General features: G+C 40.2%; 1 long non-coding RNA gene across 1 annotated transcript; it reads right to left on the bottom strand.

Annotated features, from left to right (window-relative positions):
* Positions 1–1834: 1834 nt before the first annotated feature.
* On the bottom strand, positions 1835–5672 carry LOC115370945 (uncharacterized). Its single transcript, XR_003929314.1, has 4 exons — positions 5583–5672; positions 5436–5490; positions 2906–3046; positions 1835–2065 (listed from the first exon to the last, which is right to left on the bottom strand). It is a non-coding gene; the product is annotated as an uncharacterized LOC115370945 (long non-coding RNA).
* Positions 5673–11944: the final 6272 nt, after the last annotated feature.

The following is an 11944-nucleotide window of genomic DNA, read 5'->3' as shown; positions in this document are numbered from 1 at the left end:
AACAGCAGGTAAACACAGGTGATACTCATGACATTATTTAATCAGAATCAGAATCAGCTTTATTGGCCAAGTATGCGTTCACATACAAGGAATTCCTTCACCACAACAGGCTCTGCTCTGTTTCAGTCTAACAGAGCCGCAACCCTGATGCTGTTCATGCTGGCTCATTTGAGGGGCTCTGCTGCATCGAAATGGGACAGAACTATAATTAATGGCATTGGTAACACCTGTATTTATCCTACTATTATTTTGTCAAAATGGCTGCTGTGAAAAAGGTCTATTGGGATGACCCTGCAGCTGCAAGAGGCGACACTGGAAAACAGAATGGTAGATAAACTTGTTCAGCTCAGTCTGTCAGTGTATGCCAGTGCCAACTGAATTATGTCTCAGCAAGATGTATCATGATATATATTTAAAAAAAAAAATACAGTTCAATATCTCCTCATTTAAGCAACAGACATCTTTAAAATGAAATGTAATAGACAGAACTCTAATAAGATATAAATGGATCCATGTATGTAAAGCTGTATTTAAGCCCTGTGCCAATAAATTGTTTTGTTATATATTTTTTTAATGTTTGAGAAGGCATTTGTAAAGTTATTCCAACTTGAAAAACTATAAAAAAAGCAAAGGCATGTAATAATGACGCCTTGAAACATAAAGCCACTTATGTATAGCTTAAATGATACTTTCATAATGTATTTTTTTTTTTCTCAGTTTCTGCTTCTGTTGTTGACATAGTCATTAAAACATTTACAATGGATAGGCCAGGTCCAATTAAAGTGTTGCTGACTGTGTATTGTAATGCACAATATGTCAGTTTATTTATGCTTTCTATCATATTAAGGTATCTGCAGGGATCTAGTATAGTCTGTCAATAAATCACTCAACCAAAAACGACTTGACCAGAGTGCTCTGTGTGTGTATTAAATGACTTACAGCTGTTTCCATTCATGTTAACTAGTCTGCACTTTGTCATAACTACATCAATGAATATAGATGTAGATATGACATAGATTTGAATCTGCCACTCTTTATTAGCTTACAAGTAGAAAACAGATTTTCTGATTCTTCCTGCAGTATATCAGCTTATGGTCAACAGAATCCATCCACCTTTAAGGGCCTTTACTGAAATCGCACCCATTGGATTTAACTTTATAACTCATCTCAATGCAGATCGTTGCAAACATATAATCACATTTACTGTTTGAATCCCAGTTAAGACATAATTCAATCTGATGACGAGGATATAACTTTACAATGTACTCATAATATGGCAACGACAGCTTGGTTTGATAGCATTTTTACCTATAAATGCGAGTTAAAATAATAAAAAAAAAAATTCGTATTGTTATTGGAATTGATAATATAATGTGCCGTGTATTGCCATCCATTACTGCTCTCTTGACAAACAATAGTTTGTGCTTTGTGTGTGTTTTAAGTGAACACTTAAATTAACTTTATAACAGCTCTTGTGAGTTCCTACTTAAGTGGAATCAGTGGATAATAATATGTATGTACAGCTGTGTTTCAGTGACCAACAGTACTACAGCCTGCTGTACATTAAAAGCAGCCCTTTGTTTTAGTCATATGTCACACAGTTGATAATCAGTAAGGCTATTAAGCAATTTGTAGATTTGAATTAGGTAAACTGTATCACAACGCTTAAAAATGAGTAGATCCCGAAACAAAATTGTAAACACAAATGGTTTATTGTAAATGAAGTAATATGAGTAACTTCAGGTTAAGCCTAAGGACAACGTTGTTAGACGCCACTTGGCACAGACATCCATTACTCTCATTGTATTTCCCCTTCACTACATCAAAGGGCCAAAGTCCAAAAGGACCCTGCCATCACTGGGGCATGAAAGAGACATTTTATTGGATGGTGAGTAAATAATTGGTCACTTGATGGCCCGATTGATGGATTGTGTCATTGTCCAGTTCATCGTTTCTGTGACAGTTTTTGATTGGCTTCCTTCAGGGACTACAAGTCAATCCAGCCGGCTCTGCCATCTGTCCGGTATCAGGCTCTGAGTGTGTCTGTGGTCAGCGGGGTCCTGATCTGGCCAGAGGGACAGTAAGATCCTTTTTTTTTTTTTTTTTTTGACAAGATCTATACACGGGCTGTCCAATAAAGGTCAAGGACAGGAAAAGCCTGGGCAATCTAACCTTTAAATACTACAGCTGTCAGTGGGTTGTCAAGAGCTGCTGTCAGAATGAGGAATTATACGCCCCAAAATACTTAAACTGTTTGCATTTTGCTTTTTTTGATGTTCTGCAATGACTATGCTGATATTTCATCTATACATTATATTAAACAATTGTAAACAAGAAGCACACATTATCCAAAGTGTAAAGAAACTTTAGCAATCTGACGCTGTCATCAGTTTTATTCTGTAGCTTACAAATTAACAGCATCTGAAAACAAAAGCCCAACCCTTATCACTGGTCAATTATGAATCAACAGCACTAAAACTTCAGATGTCTGGTTAATTTCACTACCCGTGCTGTGTAAACAAAGTAAGTTATGCCTGAATTACTTCTGCCAGTCCTGTGCACCAGCCTGATATGTTTGGAGGTGAAATTAAAATGAACTAACCAAACAAAGTTAGATCTGTGACAGTTTCTCATTTTCTCACTTAATTAGGGCAATGCTCAATACCAAACTTCACATAACACCCAAGTCTGACAAATTGTGCACCCAAAATGCTGGTGTAGCCATGTAATGTGTGTATTTCTCAAATGGGCTTTTGATGTGCACGCCCTCATCTCTGGAACAGGCTGGCCTAGGATCTGGACACAGCATAAAAAAAAAAAAAACTAAAAAAAAACTTTAATGCATTTCAAACCAAAGCTTAGTGAACAGTGACATGTTTTAGATTGCTGACTGGACTGCAATTACCTAGTGCTTACGTGCTTAAGTCGCACTGAGCAGCGTGTCAGAGAAGTCTTCCTCCTCTGGATTTTTCACTGGCACATTCATAAGCATTGAGGTCAAGTCTTCTGTGGCCCCAATTGTGTTTTAATATTCCTGAAAGCACATCTGAACAAAATAGCGAGGATCTGTGTTAATCTATGTGCCATCAAAAGACAGCCATTATATTCTGTGAACATGTACAGACATAACTTAAAGTTAATGAGATGGCCCTTTATTTGCACATGTTTGAGGACGTGAGCTTCACCTTTCAGTGCCAGAGGCGTTTCTTACGCCTCATGAATTCAAAGTTTGGGGATAACTTTCTTTGTAATTAGAGAATGGTTGTGATCATAAGCCCGGGCTTATCATTAGAGGGATGATTTGCTTTCTCAAACTGTAATAGATTACTAAGAGATGAGATCTGACAGAAGATGGAGGGCTGATATCACACTTGTTAACGCCGTGAAGTTCATTTTGAATTAGAGCTCATTTTCTCTTAGCGAAACGTGCATTATTCAGGGGTTGTGCTGGTTAATTTTGTATGGAAGGGATGCCATTGATTGCCTACCCATGGCCGCATATTCAAAATTATCATCCATTTCATTCTCATTGACCTCAGACAGCGAGGCTATGTTTGTCATAAAATGCAGTATATAGTACATAATGGCTATTGGCTTGCACAAATTGATAGTAGAATTACCAATACTGAATGATACACAGCTGAAAAGGCCTCAAATAAAAATCTGAAATAAACATTAGTGTTGCCTAAAAGCAATAAAAGCAATTTTCTCATTCATTTGGGTGATGGATTTATTTTTATGTCTTCATGCTCATGTTTGATTGGGCCACATCTGTTACTCATGAGCCTCAGCATTGATGACAGAGCCAGGAAAGCCCTCAAGTGTATTCATAAGCGTATCTGAGTGCAATCCTACTTACGGTTCCAAACTCTTATTACTGTAGATGTGAAATGACACAATAATTACAAAGTTAAAGTGCACACCGTCAACTTAAATTTGACGGTATTTGCACCCATATCAGGTGTTCAGGTAAGCAACCACAGGCCTTTTTTTTGCAAATGGCCCGCTGCATTTCAGGGTGGCAAAAGTAATTTGGCAGATTAAAATAACACTTGATACAGCAGCTGGTTTTCATGTGCACTGTGAACATCCTAATTTGGAGTAATTTCTAGACTGCAGCTGCTCAGCGTTATTCTAACAGGTTCTATGGGAGTGTAACACTTAGGAGTTAGGATCTGCTAAAAATTGTCACTCTTCATACTAATTTTCAGGTGTTCCTCTCAGAGGTTTTGCATCTCAATGCGGCTTTATTAGGACTCCTTCCAAGCCACACTTGTCTCTGAAGTAAGGCAGCAAGAAATACAGGGAATGGCTGAATGATTTAAAGCTAAACCAGGTTTGAGTCGACACAGGAGTGCAGGGTGACTAGACTAGACTATTCCCTGAAATTACAGACAGTCCAGAATTACAAGCAGTCATTCTGACTCCTGAATCATTTGGATTAGTTAAAGTCTAATACAATATTAAATACTGATCATTGTGAAACATTATGTTGGTGTTGCCCACTGATGGGCACTGTTATGACCATAGCCTACATGAAATATGGTTCTTGCAGGGTTTTTTTTTGTTTTTTTTTACCCCTGTACACTAGTGCAATGAATTGATAAACAGCTATGTACGGTGGCAATGCATAGCTGTCACGTCGTTAAATTAAAATATTTATGGCAGGAAATTAAACCATCCCTCGCTGACATGGAGCCTACCAGTGTCTGGCTGGATAACATGTGCAGTGGCTTATGGTGTGGTCTCCCACTGCCAATCATCCCATAAAGACCAAATGAGTGTTGACAAAAAGGTGTCAGTCTTCATGTAATGGAGCAGTAACATGCATGAAACACTGTACCTCATATATCCTATAGGAGAATATTTTGTCTTTTTCTACATATATTTCTTTTGTACTGTTTTAAATTATGGTATCAATACACACTGAACCGCTCATTTCATGCAATGTGCTTTGGGTATTTTATTGGCTATTTGATTGTTTGACTGACTGATAGTAAGTTACTTTGACTGAATGATTCATCGATGGAACTTCACTTATTATTAAATGAATGAGCTTCAATTATTATTTTGACCTCACAACCCAGTATCACGCTGAAAAGTGCAAAAAGAAGTTAACAAAAGGAATGGATTTTGATTGGGTGGCAAAAATACCATAATTGCCAATCCATGTCTTTTAGACTTTTCCCTGCTGCTTTTCATGAAGTCTTTGGGAGAGAAGCCATCTGTATTAGAGAGGCTTTTCACATCCTCAATCAAATTCTGTGTCATCTCATTCCCATCAGCTGTGCGCTCCCATCGGCTCATTACTAGATAGGTGTGAGATGACCATTACATGGCCTCCTTCACTGGTGCTGATTGCAGCAGACAAGTCAGCTGGAAGTGCACCGGGCTGACAAAGAGCTCTCAGGGTGAAACTCATCTCTCTGCCTCACCTCCCTTTCAGCACATGTGGAAAACACCTCAGGATTTTAAAAAAGGTTCAGGATTCTGTCAAAAGGAAGAAGTCGGTCCGTTAAGGTGAAAGTTGCACATCCAAATCTGGTAACTTTGCTGTAATGTTACTTTAAACCTCGACTCACTGGCCTTTAGGGACTACGCCAACATTTTTCCGACTTTCCCGGACTGAGACAAGATGTTCGATACCATTTTCACCTCTGTACGTCCAGTGGTTCAGTTCCTATGGGTTGGGATTTGAAAAAAATAAGAAGCAAAAAACGAGTTGTTTTAGGAGAAGTTAGATGGTGGAACTTTATCTTTCTGTCTATTGCAGTGATCTGTGCACTGCTGAATGTATAGGTAGATTTAGCACAAATTAACTTCTGCTAAAATTGCTCTTTTTTTTTTAATAGTCCAATAAAGGGTATTTTGCCTAAAACATTGGCGAATGCCTTTATTAGTTGCAGCTATACAAGCTTTTCACTGATAGAAGGGTAGCACTGAGTCTCCTGTGTCATATGAATATCTAAATGCACAAATGACAATCACAGCAAATGTATTCACCTCAACTCGCGGTATTTTGATGAGACAGTCACGCTGGATTCTCCTGCATGTCCTCAAACAAAAGAGTCCCCTATTGACTGTCCCATTGCTGAAGCTCAAATCCACTCACATCTCTACGTCCACGCTTCCCCAATCAGCATTTAGCTCTTTAACTCCCTCCAGCTGGGCCCAGCCTCGCCCCCCCCAAGTGGATTCCCCTACCCTGAGCTAACCTGCCCCAAGCGACAAGGGGGCCCAGGTGCCATCCCTGAACGAGACGTCGGGGTAATTTGGCTCACCGCACCCCACCACACACACACTCTTCTGATAGGAGGGGCAGACCGGGACTTTGGACATTAAACACTGTCTCATTAGCTTTATTTGGACGAGACGGGCGACCTAATGAGAGGCGGTGTAATGACCAAAAACATCTGATCTCCACCCGCTCCAAACAAAACACTCAGGTAGGGACCAGGGTCAGGGCCAAAGTCATGTCATGCCTCCCTGCCTCTGAAGGAAGGAAGATGGAGGGGCGGGCGGGCGGTTGGTGGAGGCCAAGGAGTGAGGGAATCCAAGTTCAAGCACTTACAAAGAGGAGTGGGGATTTAGGATGCATGCAGCACGCTTGGGGCAAAGGTTGCTCTTTGTCTCCGTGAAAGTCTGCTTTTGATTAGCTGTGTTGACAGAAGTTGTACATCAGTCATTTTCAGCTGATTGGTGTTTTATAAAGAGGGAAATTGGAAATTACACCAATCCTTCCATGTAGTTTTGAAGCGAGTATTATGTGGATTGGGTTTAAATTAGCAACTTACGCCTCGTTTTGTGTGAGCTACATGATATTATGCTGCTTGATTTCTATTTTCATCAAAAAGTACAAAAAGCTATCTCCCACCCTCCTCCAAAATTATCATCTGCAGATGCTGCATTGTTTGCGGAGCAATTTTTCATGATGAAAGAAAGGGAACAGTGTTTTAACCAGTAATCTGCAGCTGAAAGTTTTGATACCACCCAAAATGGTCACCAGCTGGGTACCATTACCCAATTACATCTAAATATCACAGACAGCTTTTTGAATTAAGGATATTTCTCAGCTCATTAACATCTCATGAATGTTAAATCAAGAAGCAAATAATTGGTTGGTTGGTGATGATTTAGTTTACCATGGCAGCACAAAGGAAAATCACAAATTACATTCTCCACTTGTGATGCTTTGGTTTTTGTAGCGTCATATTTATTGCCAAAATATTATATAACACAATTATCCTCTACAAGAGAATGCAAATTTTCTACCGTGTCATTGACATTTTATGGAGAATCAGCACCAAATGGTATGTCTGATGGGACTTATCTTAAAGGTAACTATAGCTATGCTCTCTCAAATCAAAGAAAATCCCTATCAGGTATTCCTGCAGTCACCACGTCCAGTAATTTGAGATAGACTGTGTTGGCTTACACAATTCCCCAACTGTCAAATGTCAGAGAAAGACAAAGGAAAACAGTTGACGTGAATGAATGAAGGACTCCTAATGGTCATTGTATCTTGATATGCGGCCCCTTGGAGACGGCTGGGGGTGGAGGGGGCTGCTGGCTTTCATGATTCATGAGGTGTTGGAGGTTGAGAAGAAGGCCTTGATGAAGGATGAAGGTACCTCTTCGGTGTAAAGAGGGGTGCTGAGATCCACCGCCCACCCACCTCATTCCCGTCAGACCCCAGGTGTGGAGCAGCTGAACCACTGAGGCCTCTTGACCCAAGGCCTGTCCACAGCTCAATACACCATTAGCCTCTGCAGCTGACCTGAGTAACGGCCAGCCCTCGCTCTCTACAGTCCACTGTGGACGATAAGATAATTGGCAGCTACCAGGTCAGAGATAAGGGGCAAATTTATCAATGGAGTGAAGTGTAGCAGCGCTTAATTGCGATTGAAAGTTTATTTTAGTCTTTCAAACTGTGGATAATAGTTAGGGTTTCAACTGATACACATTTTAAAACTAATTTTAGACATAATTTTGCCGAAATTCAATCTTTACATCTGGCTGTTTTCCTAACAAAAAGTATTTTTCTTGTCAGGTTGTAAAAGCGGCTGAACCTGCATTCAGACCACAGTGTGACACGTACACCCAGTATTGTTTATGACCAATAATCCCATGATGAGGCGTGTGTTAAAGGGTTTTTAATGCACAACATAGTGGCAAAGAACGACCTGAGAAGAAGTGGAGATTGGCTGCCTCGGTGGAGTTAATGTAGGGTATGATATAGTCTGACTGCACGCACTATTTCACACCGGACAACCAGCCTAGCAATGAAGACACTACCCACTGATTTGGTTATGTGTCGCAAGATATTAAACTCCTCTCTACACTTGCCTAAATGGATTAAATATGGCAGAAATCTACACATAAATAGCTTGGCTAGCTCAGTATTGATGTTAAGGTTATGCCAATGTAAACTGCTTGAAAATAATCGCAATACTTTTTAGGCAATCGATATTTTTAAAAATGAAGCGTGAGGGAGTGTGGTGTCTAATTGTTAATGCACAGTAGTTAAATCAATGCCTAGGTTTCATTTTGTTGCTTCAGTCATAAAGGCTGGTTCAAAACTTTATGACAGTGTATGAATTCAGAGTAGTGATTAACTTTGAGCCGGATTACGTCTGAAAGCGCACCCTCCAGCCAATCAAAAACCAGACTCTGCCATAATAAAACATTAATACTGTGACGACCCCTTGCTCTGTCTCTGCAGAGTCTTTCAGTTTCAGCAATTTTTGTGGGATATAATGTAATACCTTAACCTTAAAGACATAATTCACAGCACAGATAAACTCAACCAAGTCAACTGAAAGCATATAACTCCCTATAACAGCTTGTCTGACGTGATCACGGACCTAATGTCAGAGGAACTTTACAGGCAAATCAAAAATGAATCCTCAGCTGCTCCCTATAAGCATTTTGAGGTGAAATGCAATGCTGTGAAATATTTCAAAGCCATCAGAAGTGTGTTTTATATCAATATGAAATGTCATCATCTTTCACAGTTTGTACTCAGTATGAACTTCTTACCTTGGCTTTCGCCTACGAGCCTGTGAATGGAGGGCACTCAGAGAAAGCTGGTGACCAAAAGCAGAGGCAAAACAGAGTGGGCAAATGTCTGACACTCACCAAGTTAGTAAAGTATCCACAGTGGGTAATACAAAACTGCAGAGAAGAGTCTTAGAAAATCAATCAAAAGTTTACATTAGTCTCATGATAGATCATTTAAACGGAGCTAGGCTGTTGTTTAATGCTTTCAGAGTATAGATATAGGACAGGAAAACCATGGACTGATTGTATGAAAAGCATAAAAGCAATATTCTAGCACACTTTGACAGCCCAGATACCAAGACGGCACTCTCACTACCCTAAGTTTTTATGTCTAGTCACAGAATGTTTGTCGTGATCTCAAACGATGCTCGCTAATGCCTTTGCCAAGTGTGCTGTAATTATATAGAGGGGCATGTATGAAGGAGACTTGCAATCTAATCTAGATGCTATTATTTTCAAATTATTAGAGATAATAGCAAATGCAAGGGAATCTGAATCCTGCATCGCGTAACCTTAAAACTTGTGCCAAAACGCACCGTTCTCTGATGAGGCACCGTGAAAAAGAAAAGTTCTTATGATACCCAGCAAATTCGTGCTTGATCCGTTCCTAATGTGATTGAAATGAGATGGATAAGAGTGTGCCAGTTTTGACCTTCATGACTGTGCCTTGAAAAGCCCTCCCGCTGCATAGTAATTCACTGTCAGCACTCCTCAAATGCGTCGTAGGAGGAGTGCACCTGGCATGTAAAAATCACACCGCTCGCTGTCTCCTCACTTATCACAGCCTTGATTGATACCCACAATAAAGACGGGAGCGTCTCCGGAAAATGGGTTTAAAGCCTCGCCTCCCAAATCTCATCTGTGCTCGCTGACAGGCCCCAGATGATCTTACGTCCAGGAGGGAAGGGGTTACGATGGTTATCAGCTTGTTTGACTGTATATTTGAATCCAGCACTGCACTATCACTTCTCTGTTTCTACCCGAAGGGTTTTTGTTGAAGGTCTTTTGTATTATAGTGACTTATGGTGTCATGACATTTCCGTGCGAGGTGAAAGGTCGTTGACCAAATGTCAGCGTTCAAAGCGGCCCAGGCAGATGGCGAGCTGCCGTGTCCCGGTCTAAAAGTTGATCACGCCAATAAGTCCAATCAACTGTGCCATAATATAGGTTTTAGCTCTTAACTACAGTTTAAATTGACAGCTAAGTGTTTGTAGTACTGTAGTGTGATAAAGGCAAAGGAGATTTCTTGGGTTCAGTCATCTCTAGTTTTTCAAGAGACAAATCTCCTCCTAGATTGTTTTGGAATTTGGAGTCTCTCCAAGACAAACAGGGAACAGATTTGTATTAGAAACTTGGATTAATGACAAATGAATACTTCAGTGAGCTCAAACTTCATCGTTTTATCATTACAGTGGGGAGCAAGGAAAAAGCAAAAACTGTCCATAAATCTATTTAAATGCCATATCTAAAATAAATCACATCATAAAGTGCTTTAAGACCAATATCTAAGAGCTATGAGCGTCATCTATGGGTAAGATTTTATTGCATTCACCAGTGCAAATATCTTGTTACATCCAATAATTTATCGAACTGAAAAAACAATAATATCTTGTCATTTATCAGTCATTGCCCCACTTTGCGCAAAGAGAAATTCAGTCAATTATGCGGTTTTGGATGTTTTCGTGGAAAATTATATTAGATGCAGGCACTTTGCTAAACCTTTGTGTGTTGTAAATTGACGCCCCTGAACAAATATGGCATCTCTAATCCTTTTGTTAGACACAAAGCCCGTGATAGGCAAGTTTACTCCATGGAAAAGGGTCACAGAACATCTTAGCATAACCTCGCTGCCCCCCTGAAGACTGCTGGGACAGCCGACAGCCAAACACAGGATGTGACAGAAAATGGAGATGACCAACACGCCGGAATAATGAAGCAGAAAAAGGTGTATCAATTCATATGAGTTTGCGCATGTGTATGCGTCTGTGTGTGAGTGATGAGTGGCACGTGTGCCGGTGCAGCGCCCCTGCTGTGAGCCTAATTAAAAGGCATTGGGTGCAGAGGGGGCTGCTTTGGCGCCCAACCGAGTCCCTTTATATCCCTCCTTCCCTCTCGTTCTATCCACTGCCTTTGATTAACATGGAGCACTAATGCCCCCTCCCACCCTCCCCAAATGCAACTGCACATGTGCCCCTTCTGGTTGGGGCGGGGGCGAAGGGAAACGAGAAAGAGCACCTTTCCCTTTGGGGAGCAGGCTTTAAAGGTTCTGCCAGGGGTGGAAAGACAACCAAAATATCCTGCTCAAGCAGAAGTAGGCAACTATTTCACCCTTTCACTATTTCAAATGTTCCTCAAGTCAAAGTAAGTTACTTTTTCTATAATAAGTGACATCAAAAGTCAGTGTGTGGAGCTGCTCATTAAGAATCTAAGTTTGGAGGACAAGGTGGCAGGACCCAGGGTGAGCTCATTTCCTGCTCTATACCTGTTTCCATTACAGGGAACTGGAGCTCATTTGGACATTAAAGCTCACAAAGTCATGCCTCAGTTCATTATCAGTGAAGCAGATGAAAGTTTTATGTGTACATTACAGCCTCACTTATCCTCCTGACTTCTGTTTTTGATGGAGCCTCACTTTCATCTAATTTAGAGGGGGGAGTTCGGCATCCTTACAAAAACCAAAAAAAAAAAAAAAAAAAACGCTTTAAATATTGATCAAATAATCAGGATAGGCATGCACACATAATTTCACAGCGTCTGACAAATATCTAAGTATATAAACTGAATTTTATGCCCTTGATTATAAGTATATTTAGCACAAAAATCAGTTTTCCTGTTTTATCTGGAAAGGTAAAGCCAAATCTCTTAAGGATTCAAAATATGTGTA

Source organism: Myripristis murdjan, chromosome 14 (genome assembly GCF_902150065.1).
Source record: "Myripristis murdjan chromosome 14, fMyrMur1.1, whole genome shotgun sequence".
In the NCBI taxonomy this organism is placed as follows: Eukaryota; Metazoa; Chordata; class Actinopteri; order Holocentriformes; family Holocentridae; genus Myripristis; species Myripristis murdjan.
Note: the sequence above shows the minus strand (reverse complement) of the source record. Positions and strands in the feature narration are given on the sequence as shown.